The sequence below is a fragment of the Triticum dicoccoides genome, chromosome 7B, assembly GCF_002162155.2.
Source record: "Triticum dicoccoides isolate Atlit2015 ecotype Zavitan chromosome 7B, WEW_v2.0, whole genome shotgun sequence".
In the NCBI taxonomy this organism is placed as follows: domain Eukaryota; kingdom Viridiplantae; phylum Streptophyta; class Magnoliopsida; order Poales; family Poaceae; genus Triticum; species Triticum dicoccoides.
This window is the reverse complement of record NC_041393.1, coordinates 352,559,505-352,574,535: the sequence shown is the minus strand read 5'-3', so window position 1 is coordinate 352,574,535 and position 15,031 is coordinate 352,559,505. Positions and strand designations below refer to the sequence as shown.

Sequence of the window (15,031 nt, the reverse complement as noted above, 5' to 3'; positions counted from 1 at the left end):
CATAGTTCGACCAAGAATCTCCTGACAAGGAGAGAGACTTTAATGAGTTTAACACATCGCCTAGGTGTGAGTGTTGGAAGATGTCCGCGGAGCTACACTCTAAGATCGGCACCCGGTCAGATTCGATGGGTGCAGATACACACGGTTCGGAGCCTATGGCTGGAGAAGAGTCCGAGGTTCCGATGACACAGGCCTCATTGGAGGTCAGATCTATGTTCGGCTCTAGCGTCGCTGAGTCTGCAGCCTCCGTGGCGAGGTTGAGCTTCCCGTCCATGGATGGCGTGCTCTGCTCTAGGTCTAGGGCCAGAGCAATTACAGGCTCTATCTTCTGCACACAATCTAATGAGCGATTACAGGCTCTATCTACTTGGACACAGGAGGAAGTCTTCTATCTTGTATCTTCATAATCAAGCAGTCCGGCATATGCATATAGTCCAGATGTCTGAGGACCTGTAATCTGGGACTCCCTCAGCGGTAGCGAAGGAGCTCCCGCGCCGTGAGCAGAGCGGCCTGCGCGTCCACCTGGCTACGATGCGTGTGGGATTCTGAAGCTGCTGGAGTCAGGGACGGAGTAGTGGTGCGGCCATCGCGGCGCACCGACGGGTGCAGCGACGAAGCTTGCTTCTCGTGGTCGGCAGGGCCCGTGGCGGTGTTGGCCACCGGAGAAGGAGCGCCGCGGGTGTAGCCGTCACCCGCTGGGGCTATCTAAGCGACGCGGGCGGTGACTGCGGCCCGACGCTCAGCGCGAGCCCTGCACGCGTCGGCCATGGAGATGTCAGAGCAGTGGCGGATCAAACGGCGGAAGAGAGGATCCGACGCACCCCTACCTGGCGCATCAAATGTCGGATTTCGGGATCCGGCAACCCGTGAGAGGTTCGAACACTAGGGTGCGTGTGGAGATCTCAACCTGCCCAGCCTGCCTACTCGCGATCCTCCCTAGCCTAGCGCGAAGAGCTCACAGAGACACAAAGACGCAGAGATTTATACTGGTTCGGGCCACCATTGTGGTGTAATACCCTACTCCAGTGTGGTGTGGTGGATTGCCTCGAGGGGCTATGGATGAGCTAGTACAAGGATGAACAAGCCTCAGGAGGTGCGGTGTTCTTGAGCTGGTGTGTTGCTCGGGGAGGAATCAATCCCCCTCCATGGTGGTGGCTAAGCCCTACATATAGTGCCTTGGTCCTCCTCCCAAATATGAGCGGGAAGGGATCCCACAATGGCGGGATTTGAAAGGGGACAAGTAGTACAGTCTATCCTGACAAAATTATTCTTTGCCTGTGAAAAGCCTCTGGTCGTGACGCTGCAGTGGGCTCGGTGATGACCTCCGTCCCGCCATCCTAGCGGTCTTGGTCTCGTTGCACCAGAATGGAAACCTTTGGCTGATTCCTCGGGACTCCGCTTCTATGGCTTGCCTCCCTTGAACCAAAGAGGAAACCTGCACTCTGCGCCCGCCTGGCGCCCACTTGGCCTTGGTAGTCATGGCTCATGTCATCTGAGCCTCATGAGGTAGCTGCATAGATCTCTCCAAACTCCTTCGGGGGTCTTGGTGTCGTCTTGCTGTGTTGTTGTCGAAGCTGGGCCGTACCAGGCCGTCGATGGAGCCACGTGGTGGGCTGCAGGTAGGCAGGACTGGATACCCCCAAGTCCAGGACTCCGACAATTATCAAGAAAATAAGGATGAAGGATTGCCAATTCGGCACCACATGTGTTTAATCTTATCCAATTGTTTAAACGCCCTAAAGCATCTCATACTAATTCCTTATCTTCAAATATCATTCTGGATCAAAAAGAAAAAACAATGCATTAACCAAGGACTACAATATTTTAATTTATATTTAGAGCACTACAATATATATTCTTTGTATGAACTTTGTAACACATAATAATAATATTCCATTGGCCTTTTCTCAACATAAGAATTCCAATGATTTCGTTCTCAACTCCATAATGAAGCCGGATACATACATGAATTTTAGTATTTTGTAATAGCTAACTGTGTAACTTTTCTCCATAAATATGAGATAACTTAAGTGGCAGGATGATGTTTGCATTCCCCTTATTTTCAGCTGGATCTCAATAAATCAGCGGCAAGGAGTACATCACCATGGTTTAGTTTAATAAGTTGCTTCATTTCAAGAACGTGTATTCTATTATCCTATACATGGCAGCAAGCTCTTTTTGTACTGGCAACAATTAGGAAAAAGCCTGATGTGCGAAAGCAATAGACGAAAACCTTTTTAGAGCTCGCGATATACTAATATACATATAAAGTACTCATGTTCCTCTGTTGGATGCCATGTTCCAAGTAAAGAAAGGTATGCCATTTGCATTTGATTATAAATTGTGCCCTCAAGGCAAGGAAAGTATATGCCAGTTTAAGAAATAACCTCAAGGTTAATAATACAACTGTATATTTATACTATCCATGATTTTGAAAGAGTTACCTGTATGTTGTCATCAACGTTCCATGTCTACAGCAGTAGTGAGAGCAAGCCTGTGAAACAAGGCACAGAAGAAAGCATACTATGATGAACCAATGCTGAATATCTTACAAAGTTAGACATTTACAACAATTGTAGCACCAAATAGTTTGATGCCCTAATAAAGCTACCTAAGAAAACCATGGCTCCAAAGCCTTGTCACCTACACATTAAATTATTTTAACTATATTAGAAATTGCAGCAGTATTACAAATAACCTAATGATATATTAGATTACATGACAATGATCTTCTTAAGAAAACTACCAGTTTACATGACATCTCCAACCATATTTCTTAAAACATTTCAATTTCGGTATTAGTATATGAAATATACAAATCTATCTACATACACAAAAATATTACCGTGATTGGTGTTTCCAAACATAAATCTACAAATAGTATTCAGAAACAGATTTATAACAATAGAAAACAAACGCCCTCTATTTCCTTATTAAATATGGTGCATAACAAATGAATGACTAAATAGAAAATGTTGTGATGGTACCATACTACAAAAAACACAATCTTGTCCATTACCTTGAGGAACATGAGATCTGAAAATAAGACACTGCAATAAAGTGAAAATTCTGACAATGTCCATGGACCTGCAAGCACCATTCAGTACAGTCACACAAACAAATCAGAAAATACATAGAAGGGGCAGGGGGAGAGGGGTAATATCATGCCTTCATGTACCAAGGCTTGGAGTATAATAGAACACATTTGTGTTACAATATAAATAATGATATGGAGTCTGGATTAGAAGATAATTTGCTACAAGCTTACACTTGAAAATCTCTTAATATTATATCATTATAATCAACATATTCATCTCACCATAAAGCAATAAAACTTAATTAATCCACATTTACAAAAACATGCCCAATGGTCTTCACATTCAATCACTACTGAAATATGTGTACTGTATTCTCGTGTATAGCCAAAAGTGAAGTACATAGAATTTGAATTTTCAGCGGTACTTTAGCAGAACTGAATAAATTAATACTTATATGTGCCACCTTAACGATGAGACACAATAAGGATGCAACAATCCAAGAGGGGAGGAAAGATACAACTTTAATGATGAGAACTAAAAAGTAGCAAAACAGAGGCACCCAAACTTCTGAAGAGACAAACTGAAAAAAATGACCAAAGGAGATGAACCAAACAAACCTCTGCAATGAAAATGAAAGCTCATTGCTGGAAGACAAAAACTCTTTTAACCGACAATCTGGTATGCAATGGAAAATAGCACACATCTGGTCCACACGTAATCATGACTTTACATATGCATAATCAGAAGAAGAGAATTTTTTCTAGTTTCAGTAATTACATCTCATCTATTTGTTGTCCTGCTTTATCCCCGCTTGAGGTGGTATTATCATTCTCGAGCTTCATGCCAAAATGACCCATAATTCTTTCCAACTACATTTTAATTTATAATGTGAATACCATGATAAATAGAGACAAGCAGCATGTGTTTCTGCAAGTCTATAAGCATGGGAAAATATAGAGGGGGTGCCAATATGGGGTGTGTGAAATATCACAACAAATAAAAATGAAACACATAGGTGGCAGTGCCATCTACTCATACCTATTGTTCTTTAGCTATACTATCATAAGGCACCTCTATCCAGTTCTATAATCTCGATAGGCCCTCTTCCTACAAAAACTTAGTTGTATAAAAATGAATAACTTGTATATAACAACCTAGCTGTATACCAACGAATAAGAGAGGAAGTGGAAGAAAACTTGAACCATCTCGAGCTCCTTGCTCCTGCTACTCCATCGACCGCATCCGCTGCTCCGCCGACCCCTGCTACTTCTAGGCTCTCAATATATGCTCTGGAAATGGTTCATCTCAAATTTTGAAGGTAACTGTGTCATTACAGATTCTGAAAATAACACTATAACTTTGTAAATGATTCATCTCAATAAGCATGTAGGACTCACCAAGTACATAATTTTAGCCAATACAACAGATCAAAGTATCAAAGCATCAGTAAGAAATAGAAGGAGGGAGAAGGGAGGGAAGATACCACCAAAGGAACCAAATCGAAGCACCATACTCCCAAGAACTACCTGGCTGCAGCAAGCCCTTATTGTCATGGCACAGATAAGATATTATTGCTTATGGCACACCACACGTGCACTACCAGATCAATCTTGAGTCCAAAATACCCTCTAAAAACTGGAAGAAAAAAATCATAGGTTCCCATGGAAGTTGAGGAAAGGATGAAGAGAAATAGGAAGATGCTAACCTGTGTCGGCGCTCCTCCACAAACTTTTAGCTTTCCTGGGGTTCACCTCTGTAGGTAGAGGCTAGGGATAAGGCTCGGCCAGGAGGGGTTTCCCCGCTACCGCTGCTGCACCCCCTGCATCGTGCCTTCATCCCCTGGCCTGCCTAGCTGGTGTGCGCCGAGCAAGTGTATAAGAAAATTATGAATCTATAAACCCATGCCTGAGACAATGAACTGAACATTAGCTCTGTACATTCAGCAAGATACAGACAACAACATTCTATGAAAAGAAAGTGCATAACTGGCATCACACTTTTCTTGGTGAAGGTGATCAACCTGAGCACTCATCTAAGCAAAGCTGTTGCGCAACCCCCTCTTCTCCAACCCTAGAACATTTATTCCTGTAGAAAACCAAATGAAGAACCAAAATGTCTAAATTCATAAGGCCAAATGCACATACCAAAATTTGAGAAATTAAAAATAAATAAATGAACAATCAGTCAATCACACAACCAAATTGAAATCACACATGAGGAGCACATGAGGGAGAGGGAGCGAAGGAGGAGAGGCAAAGAGAGGAATGTAAGAAGGAGCTCACGGGGAAGATGCAGCCAGGGAAGAGGGAGTCCGATGCCGGCGGCATATCCTCATCTCGTCCCATGCTGCTCCTCTCACGACGACACAATTGGAGGCCTTTGGTGGACGACTCAGGACCGGCCGATAGCTCCTCCCCAGAGGCTCGTTGATGGCGTGCTCCCCATCAGCTTCCCGCCTGGAAGCTCGCCAACAGGCGTCCCCTATCCTCTTGTGCGGCGGATTCCTCCCAGTGGCGTGGCCGTCGGACAGAGAGGAGCGATGCAGAATGGCGGCAGCGGCGGCTGACAAGGAAAGATGGAGGAGGAGTGAGGAGGGCAGCGCTGCATGTCTTTGGAGGATAGGGTTTGTGAGGTGGGTGCTGGGGACCTACCCAACTTGAGATGAGACGCGGTGCAGTGCCCGCGGAGCTGCTGGCGAATCCCTCTTGCACACGAGCGCGGCTGACCCAGCCAATAGAAGGGAGAGATGAGCCCACCCGTAATTGGGCAGGAAAAAAACCATAGAGTGAAAACAAGATTTACCAGGAGATGAACATCTGACAGCTCAGGCTTGAAACGAGGACGATCGAACGGCTAGAAAGGTAGCAAATCGTGGGATCACCATGGAGGCAAGTTGGCTAGCATCTTTATTGGTTTAAATGCTGGACTGCTTCCAAGCTGTGCAATTTATTTGCTGATGAGATGTATAGCCAGTTACCTTCAAGGTGTGTGTCGGCCTAAAACCGGAGATGCACATTAGAAGAGATAGTGATCGGCGACGGGCCCTTGAGAGAGGGTTTTGAGAAGTCGTTGTAACATATTAGATTGATGCCAGATAAGTCCAAGATGGTACCTATTGTTGACCGAAGACGTGTTTGCCCATAGCTCGGTCTAGCCGAACACTGAGCACTTTGAAATTTATGCATTGAATAGGCAATGCAGTGGCCCCCGAGCCACTGGTCGGGTGGCAACACCAGATCAGGGGATTGATGTTCCCCTTTAATATTTGTAGATGATAAACCCAAAGCCCAGTAGCCCCCGAGCCTTAATGCACGGGTGGCCGAATCAAGGATCGATATTTGGAGTAAAATCACAAATTATGTGTAACGATTCTATGTATCCAAGTACTCTACATCATTAATGCTCGAATCCGCATTGTACAAAACTTTGTTGACCGACCATCGGCTTCAACCTCCTGGCCAGTAGCCGAGGAGTGTTTGTCCTACTTTATAAAGCCTTTATAAGGGCAACGATTTACGCCAATCAAGGAAATCCGGCCATATGGTTTTTATAAACAAAGGTACACAGAGAGATATGTTATATTACTATTACGTAAGAAACATCTTCCAAAAAAATAGTCCCACTATCGGTTCCTTTCTTTGGGTTGTCATGCTGACCATGATCATGAAACCTCACCTCCGGTCAATGTGGGAGAAAAATATTGAGGATTTAGTTCGCGGAAAGTTCCCAAACTCTATGGTCTAACGAACCAAAATTTTCACTTCCGTCGTTGCCGACCAATTATATCCTTTAAGATGGATAGCTTTCGGCTTCACCCAGTAAGAGGTACTAACTCTATGACCCGGTAGTAACAATCACAGAGGTTCTCCCTTTACCGCCTAGCCAAACAATCAGGAACCTAGGGGTAAGCACAGGAGCCAGGCAACCCAGCTTGGCCAAAATCTTAAGTCAAATTGATGCATATATATGGCGTTATAACAATAACTACGGAAGGCATCACTTGTATAATGAATACATCTGCTGATGATATATTTTTATTTTGACTCCGTTGCGACCGTTTATCATTTGAATGTGGCCCATCATCGGCTTCCACCCCTTTGTAGATGCTACAAAGGGTGTTTCTACAATAACAAAAGAACCCTTAGCTGATGTCTCGGTGCCCGGAGGCGGTTGTGTTAGCAAAAACAAGGCACTCAGATATGCGGGCTTTATAACTTTCACTTAGTAATAGGAGCTTAAATTTGGGAGGCCAGTTACTAGCCCCCGGTTAGTGTTCAGCGTCAGCCGAGGTCAAGCCGTTAACACTTCGGCCAATGTTATAAACGGCCCATCGTTTAACTTGGGGTGACCTCCATCGATCTTATAGTCTGACACAGTCATCAGATAGCTGACTAGTTTACGCGCATTGTGACAATCAGTTTTCGGCTTTCTCCATTGAGGTGCTTAACCATTCGAGTGCGAAGCATAATCTCAGTGGTTCTCCCTTTGCACACCTAGCCGAACAAAGCAAAACGTAGGAGGCAAGCACGGTAGCCAGGCAATCCAACTATTGACCGAAGACACAATTCGAAACCGATGCATATAAAGCAATGCCCGAGAACGCTTTGCCAAGGACTCTATGGGGTACCTTGGTTTTGGTGGGTTCGGCTGTAGTCACAACTCCCGTTGATATTACCAATGCTTTTAGAGGCACCCGATGTTGTATTGTGAGAGTTATCCTGAAGACACATAGTATCCCCCGAGACTCAGGTTGGGCGCGGCCGACCAACCTGAGGATCGAATCTCCTCGGGAACTAGTCATGATTTATGTGCGTTTCGCCATGGCCGAGGTGTAGATCGAGAGGAAAGATGCCGAGCTGCGGGTCAGAAAAGCTCTCCCAAATAGAATTATTATTATGCGGGGCACTTCGGTCATGAGGATGTCCCGCCTCCTGAAAGGAAAACATACAAATAGCTAAAAGGTGCCATAAGCTTGAAAAGCCAAAAACTTATGTAAAAAGTTGATGTCCGTACTAAATCAAGATGTTTTTTGTGCCAATCCAAAAATTGGTCTTAAAATAATTTTTACTTCTTTCGTGCTTTAACAGGACATATCCGATCTCTAGACATGGAGTAGGTTAGCCTTCGGCTTCAACCTCCCTATCCCGAAGGCGGAGTGTTTCTCAAAGGCATGTGTGATGAACTAAACTTGAGCGGCTTTAGAGATAAATCAGGCCATCTGGGTATTGACCGTATACTTGCGTCGAAAAAGGAGTGGCAGAAAAAGACTTTGCAACAACTTAAAAGAAAAAATATATTACAAAATGGCTCATGTAAATTTACGAGCCCCTAGTTAACTTGGGTAAAAGAAATATTTTTAACAAACAACGTTCTTGACAAACTAAGTCTTTAACAAATAACTATAATGTTTGGTCGAACCGAACAAGAATAAAATATTGAAAAAGATGAGCATGAAAGCGACTTAGCTCGTTAATGTGCTCGGTGTAGATGACGAGGTATGGTCTTGCGGTAGGACAAAGATGTAGTCCTTGGCCTGGCTGAGGTCCCAACCCCCAAGCCTGAGGTGACAGAGCAAAGAGCTCGGTTTGACGAAGTGGCGATGCTAAGCCCCCGGTCTAGTCGAGGTGACAAAACAGGTTGGCAGGGTGGTGCCGAAGACCCATGAGTAGATCAATGAAGCGATGGTGAAGCCCCCGGTCTAGCCGAGGTGACGAAACGGGGTATTAGATGATGCCTTAATGAAGTGAAGGCATATGGATGATAACACAGGGCGGCATGCCAAGGTAACAACACCATTTGATCAACATAGGTGAAACAACCACGTCGGTACGCCAAGGTGACAATGCTACCGACCCAAATCATTCACATGCACACATAAAATAGTGCAAGCCGAAGATAATAATAATAATAATAATAATAATAATAATAATAATAATAATAATAATAATAATAATAATAATAATAAAAAACCGTTGCATGATTAAGAATTTATGTAAAGTGAATAATAAAAGAAATATGGCCCGTGTGTCGAAGACCTGATGAGGTAGAACTCTCTCAGTGATGTTGAAGTGCCCGAGGCAATCGAACATGTCAGTATGACAATTTGACAAACAATATGACCACGCAAGCCGATTTACGCCGATCGAGACGATGATCTCGGCTTGCCAAGGTGGCAGCACATCACGACCATAGTTAGTTTTCCTGCATACGTAAAGCAGCGCAAGATGGGAAATAAAAATAAGGAGGTCCTTTATATAATTTATTCATGCAAAATAATTTTAAGAAATATGGCATGTATGTTGGCGTCGTCTTGTCGAGCGAAGATGACAACGCAGGTTGTCGCTCGTGGAACGATAATGTAGGCGCGATGTGGCGTTCGTTCGACCATGGTTGTCGTGCTAGTGGCAACATCTTGGATCACCTCGAAGTGGTGGCCACAAGAAAAAAATGATGCATGCACAAAACAATGCCGACTAACAGAAAAAATATCTGGCAAGAGGTACAAGTTTTTTTTGTAGAACCAGTAAATGAAACAGTAGCACCTAACGGTTTTCTGGGTAGCAGTCATGGCAGCCAAAGCAGAAACAATTTCCAATAGACCGAACAGGTAGCATCCCGCTTAAAGGCGCCGTTAGTCGGGTCGATCCTAGATAACCTGCGAAACCGAAACAGTGCAAATCAAAAGTATCAAATTTCTCGGACTAAATTGTACGAGACAAAAAGCTGGTATAATTCCGCTTGAGTGCAGATGTACATGTTGCATCAATCAAACCAATTGATGTGTCACGACTAGTACTCCAGATGATTGCTCCACGGGAAAGTGCACACAAAAGGATTAGTAGTAAAAAAGTGTAAACAACCTAATTAAATACTATAGAAAAGATCAAATCCCCCTGTGGCCGCCACCGAGCCGAGCTCGTGTGTTGTTGCACGCCAGCAATATCACTTCATATAGTGTTGTTCTTTGGCTGGGGCGCGCTTGATGGCTGCTCGGCTGCGGCACGTGAGAGTCCTAGCGGAGGCCGAAACTGGCGTACCACTAGTCGCCAGACACTTTTTCTGGTCTTGATTTGACTGCGAATAGGGTAGCTCATGGCAGCAGCCGTAATCTAAAAAAGGATAGTTTATACCGAATAGATCTAACTTGAAAAAATATCACCTGATCATCCCATCATTCTGTGACGATCACCCAGTAGGCTCTCAATGAAAGCACCAATGTCGGTTCTATATCCGGCATATCTCGTAGTAGGGATCCTAAACTAGGTGTCTTAGGGCGATGGTAACACAGACACAGGTTTTACCCAGGTTATGGCCCTCTTGATGGAGGTAAAAACCCTACCTCCTGCTTTGATTGTATTCATATGGGGGGATAGTACAGAGTACATGAGTCTACCACGAGATTGTTCTAATGAATATTAGATTGATCTATTGACTAGCCTGGCCTCGGTTTATATAATGCACCAGAGGTCTAGGGTTTAGGAGAGTCCTCGTCTTGTGCGCCAAGTCTTGTGGAATATCCCTTGTATGCAGCATGGGTTGCCCGAACTGGCCCATTAGTGAACCGCCATGGGGGTCCTCGGCCCGATCCACCTGGTCGAGAGACGACATGGTGAGTACCCCCTAATCCAGGACACCATCAGTCATCCACCACAACAACTCGACGACCCTCATCCACCACCCCAGCTAAGGATCAATCATTGATCTCATCGTACCGGTGGCTTAGCCGCCACGTCCTTCATCTCCATGGAGTTGCTACGATAGTCGCATCATCTATCGCGACTGCTCCATCCCCACAGCGCTGCCTTAACCTGCTCCATCAGAACTACAACATCCTCACTGATTCCTCAAAAGAAACCAAGGCCTACTTGGCGCAACAAATAGGTTGCACACTCATCGCATCACACCTTCTCCTTAACTCGGCCTCATGGTGTCGCCTGTTCTCGATCCTGTTCCCCCATGGTGTGGCTCCCTCGACGCTGGTGACTTCCACCATTGTGACTCTCCCCAGTGCGAGGCTCCCTAGGCAGCAGCCATACCAGCCGGAGATGCTGCTGCTGCTCCGGCTCTCGCTCGCTCGCACTGCTTCTCTGCTCTTCTTCTTGCTCATGCAACTGCCATGCTCATCCTTTATCTCGTGTTGCTGATGCTGGTACACGGGCTCTTGCAGCTACATGAGTTGCTGCTCTGGCACTAGTTCATGCTACTACTCCGGCTGCTATCTTCTAGTGTGTTCCCTGTTGATCAGCTGCTGATTTAGATCACTGTTTCTCTGCTACTAGTGCTCGAGTGGCCTAAACTACATGTAAATTGCTTCGTTTCTACTAGTGCGTTCAGTTTAGAAAGTAAAATTCAATTTTGACATTATATTTAGATTTGGCAGTAAAATCTAGCTTTGACAGTTAAGTTTAGGGTCAATAGTTTTTACCTTATCTTTTGGAGTCACGTGTTTTTGGTGATTGATGTCTACTACGCAACCTTCTTCTTGTAGACTCATGTTGGGCCTCCAAGCGCAAAGTTTTGTAGGACAGTAGCAATTTTCCCTCAACTGGATGACCTAAGGTTTATCAATCTGTGGGAGTCGTAGTATGAAGATGATCTCTCTCAAACAACCCTGCAACTAAATAACAAAGAGTCTCTTGTGTCCCCAACACACCCAATACAATGGTAAATTGTAAAGGTGCACTAGTTCGGCGAAGGGATAGTGTTTCGAGTGTAATATGGATAGTAGATATAGGTTTTTGTAATCTAAAAAAATAGCAAATTAACTAGTAGGAAAAGTAAGCAAAAACATTATTGCAATGCTTGAAAACAAGGCCTAGGGTTCATACTTGCACTAGTGCCAATTCTCTCAACAATGGAAACCTAATTGGATCATATAACAATCCTCAACGTGAAACAAAGAATCACTCCAAAGTTTCTATGGGAGAACGTAGGACGAAAGCATGCATCAACCCCTATGCATAGATTACCCCAATGTCACCTCAGGAATCGGCGAGTTGAATGCCAAAACATACATCAAGTGAATCAATAGAACATCCCATTGTCAACACAGATATCCCATCGCAAGACATACATCAAATGTTCTCAAATCGAATACTCAATCCAACATAAGGAAACCTCAAAGAGCAAGACTCAATTCATCACAAATAGAGAAAGAATGTGATGGCGACTCCCCCACCTCCACCCACCTCAGGCGATTCCCATGACGATTCTAGGGTTTAACCCTACGATCTCCTCCCAACGCCCCCAATGGATGGCCTCCTCCACTGGGATTTCTCCCACGGCCTCAAGGTGGAGGGACAGGTGTGTGCAAGGTTTGGATCTACGGTCCACTTAGTCCCCAACCCCGGCTCCAAGTAATTCTTCCTTGAAGTTTCCTTCTCCTCGGCTTCTTTTCCCCTCTCGGTGGATTCGGTGGGTTTGGCCCTTCAGTCATGTATTGGAGGTCTTTCTGCCGGTTTCAATGTTTTGCGTCTGGGTGATCGACATTTTCGATTTTCAGTGGCCTCAAATCGTGTGTGGCATTTCATTTTTGGGTTAAGAGACCGTATTTGGCCGGAATTTATCTGCCACTTTCATCTTCATCGATCTGGGAATTCACGCCCACGGCTCCCCTTGGCACGCTGATTCTAAGCTAACTGGTTTGGCTTCCTCACCTGGTCCGGCGATTAAATCTAAATGGCTCTCTAACCAGAGTAAATTACCATTGGATCCCGCGTCATTGCCAGTACTGCAAAAATTGGGTTTCACTCCGCCACCGACGGACTTGCATTCCGGCGAGCCTTCTGATCGGATCTCCTTTGGTAGTTTTTCGTCTCCGGTTTCTTCGGATTCTTTTCGGATTGGTTCCATATCTTTACCTATTGTTCCCGATATTCCTGGAAGGTTGCCATCTATTCAGGGGGAAGGATATATTATGGGCTTATGGGATTCTATTCCGGATGAGAAACTTCTTTCTGTTCTGGATTGCTGGCAGGCAGGATATGATAATGATAATGTTAAGCTTCTGGTGCAAATTTCGTCAGTCCCCACCAAGGAATACATTTACAAAAGACTTTTGCATTGTTCTCTCTGTGATCGTCTTGGACATGTTGATGATGCTTGCACTGGAGTTTTCTCTCAGCGTTGTGGGGATGACTCTGGCGCCTGCGCTTGCTCCACTACACGTATTGATGATCATAAGCATGTGCCATGCAAAGTGGGCCCGGACCCTTTGGGCTTTCCGTGTAATGCATGTTCTGCGGTTGACCACATGACTAGGCTTTGTCCCGGGCTTCGTCGCTGTTCTCTCTGCTTTCGACTGAGCCACAAGTCACGTAAGCTTAAGACTTGTGCTTTTCTGCCTCGCTGGGCTTGGAAAATAAAAAATCTAACACTGGAGAGGATCTTGCCTCGGGCTGCTGCGGATGAACCTGAGGTTGGTAAATCTGTGGATGTTGGTATGGCCCATGTTGTTAGGGATCCGCATGGGGGTTGCATATGGAAACGGAAACAGATAATCCCGCACCACGCGGACGTGGCTAACCCCCATTGCTTGACGATACGCCTATCCGGTCAGGGTGTAGTCAATTCTGCCTGCCAAAAACCCCAATCGGGTGAAACGACGCTCTCCTCGAGTTCTACACCCACGCCCCCACCATCTCGATTCTTCTCACCTTCGACCGTGAGGAAGAATCCATCACCTCCTACTCCGGCGCAATCTCTCAAGCCGCCGCAGCCCTCGGCTCCAGCTGCCATGGCGAACTTCCCCGTGAGCCCGTTTGCCTTCGCTCCGGATGGATCCACCTTTGATCGCGGGCCTGCTCACCGGGTCCAACGTCACGTTATGGTGGTGGATGATCCGCCTCTGAATCATGATAGGCACGCCATTGTCTCCGTCCACCCTCCGGTCCCTGATCATCAGAAGGAGTTCTGGCTAGCTGAGGTCTGCCGCATTATCGTTGGAGATTTAGAGTATGAACTGCTAGATGATTTTGTTTACCCACTGGGGATCGGGTGTGTTGTGTTTGCGGATATGGAGAGTAGAGATGCTGCTATTAGAGAAGGACCGCATGCTTTGACCGATGATTCCACTTTCTCCCTAGTTCCGCATGATGAGAGTATCAATATGCGCATGCCTGCCTTTGAATATGAAGTTTGGGTCATGTTTCTTGCTTTTCCAATGGACTATCAAACTAAGCATTATGTCCATAAGGCTGTCTCACACTTTGGGAAGATGCTTGCCTGGCCCCGTCCGGGACAGAACAAGGCTAGAATCCTTGTTAAATGTCATATCAAGGATGTTGCTGAGGTGCCGCATAGTCTTGTGATTACCAGGGTTGGTTTACTGCCGGGTCTTGCTCGCTTGTGGTCGGTGCCTGTTTATGTTCTGAATGGTAGAAACACTATACCAAACTTGGTTGGTAATGAGGATGTTCCCCCGCTTTTGAATGCATCTCCACATCCATATCAGCTTCCTTACTACACCCTCATGCAGCAAGCAAGAATTGATGAGATGGCGGCTCAGGATGCTTTGAATGAGGCTGCCTGGAATGCCCTGGAACCTGCTCAGGTTGTTCAGGAAAATGGGTGGGGCGTGTGGCCTGTGATCCCTCCACCTTACACTGGTTTCAGTTTCAGGACATTCTTTCAGTATGATGGTCCGTCTCTCATGGATGGTGTGGTTCCGGAGCATAATGTGCAGGATAATCTATCTGACATTTGGTCATCTGATTCGGAGTTTCAGGCAGTGGAAGCTTTGGCTGATGGATTTGTGAATGGCAACCCTGCAGCCAGGTTGGAGTTCGTCAGGGCTGGGGGAAGTTCTGTTTTTCTTCAGGTTCCAATTGATCATGAGTTCTTGCTTTGGATCGGGGGTATGCTCAAGCGTATATATACACCAGCTATCACCCTTCAACATACTTCTCTTGTGATGTTGCCCCTAAACCCTTTTCAGAGTATTCAGAATCATCTTAATGCCGCTGCTACAGCTTGGATTGAGTGTATGGTGCCTG

The 15,031-nt window shown here is 45.5% G+C and overlaps 1 long non-coding RNA gene across 12 annotated transcripts; it reads right to left on the bottom strand.

Annotated features, from left to right (window-relative positions):
- Positions 1-1,530: 1,530 nt before the first annotated feature.
- Positions 1,531-5,715, bottom strand: LOC119341734. Of its 12 annotated transcripts, XR_005165261.1 has the most exons (8): positions 5,321-5,713; positions 5,025-5,123; positions 4,241-4,943; positions 3,816-4,145; positions 3,020-3,087; positions 2,612-2,643; positions 2,445-2,494; positions 1,531-1,777 (listed from the first exon to the last, which is right to left on the bottom strand). It is a non-coding gene; the product is annotated as an uncharacterized LOC119341734 (long non-coding RNA). The 12 variants fall into 12 exon arrangements; XR_005165264.1 differs by lacking the exon at positions 2,612-2,643 and having other exon boundaries at positions 3,020-3,907; positions 4,077-4,145; positions 5,321-5,715; XR_005165255.1 differs by having other exon boundaries at positions 3,020-4,145; positions 5,321-5,714.
- Positions 5,716-15,031: the final 9,316 nt, after the last annotated feature.